A 482-nucleotide genomic window follows, 5' to 3' on the forward strand; every position below is an offset into this window, starting at 1 on the left:
TTACTCTGTGACATTACACCCAACAAATACTTTTACACTCCCTTTGTGTCCATCAGACGACAGGCCTCCAGCAGAGGTCGTCTCCTCCAGCCTTAGACTCCACCCGGGCCTGGTCACCATCTCTGAGGGAAGAGTCCAACTGGCTCTTCATCAAGGTACACCTGGCTTTAGAAAAAATGTCACATTTTCACAGATCATTTTTTTCATTTAGAGAATTCTCAGTGATGTGGAGAACAAAAGTTGAAGTTAGAATGATCTTTCCAACCAGGAGGACAGCTGAGTCCTGGGGAGCCTCACGGAGCTTCTTCTCCAGAGGAGGAGCTCTTTAACCAGGCGGTCACCATCCTGTCCTGCGTCTCCTACAGGAACCAGATGCTGCACGTGTTCGTCGGTCCTGCGCTGGTGGCGTCAGCCATGAACATTTCCTCCTCCACGCAAAAAAGTAAGAGAGTGAAAATATTTCTGATGATTTGGTCAAATGA

At 48.1% G+C, this 482-nt stretch overlaps 1 long non-coding RNA gene across 1 annotated transcript; it reads left to right on the top strand.

The window, feature by feature from the left end:
- The first annotated feature begins 28 nt into the window (after positions 1-28).
- On the top strand, positions 29-442 carry LOC103399717 (uncharacterized). Its single transcript, XR_523688.3, has 2 exons — positions 29-155; positions 269-442. It is a non-coding gene; the product is annotated as an uncharacterized LOC103399717 (long non-coding RNA).
- The last annotated feature ends 40 nt before the right edge of the window (positions 443-482 follow it).

The sequence above is a fragment of the Cynoglossus semilaevis genome, unplaced genomic scaffold (genome assembly GCF_000523025.1).
Source record: "Cynoglossus semilaevis isolate Cse_v1.0 unplaced genomic scaffold, Cse_v1.0 C18796665, whole genome shotgun sequence".
NCBI lineage: Eukaryota > Metazoa > Chordata > Actinopteri > Pleuronectiformes > Cynoglossidae > Cynoglossus > Cynoglossus semilaevis.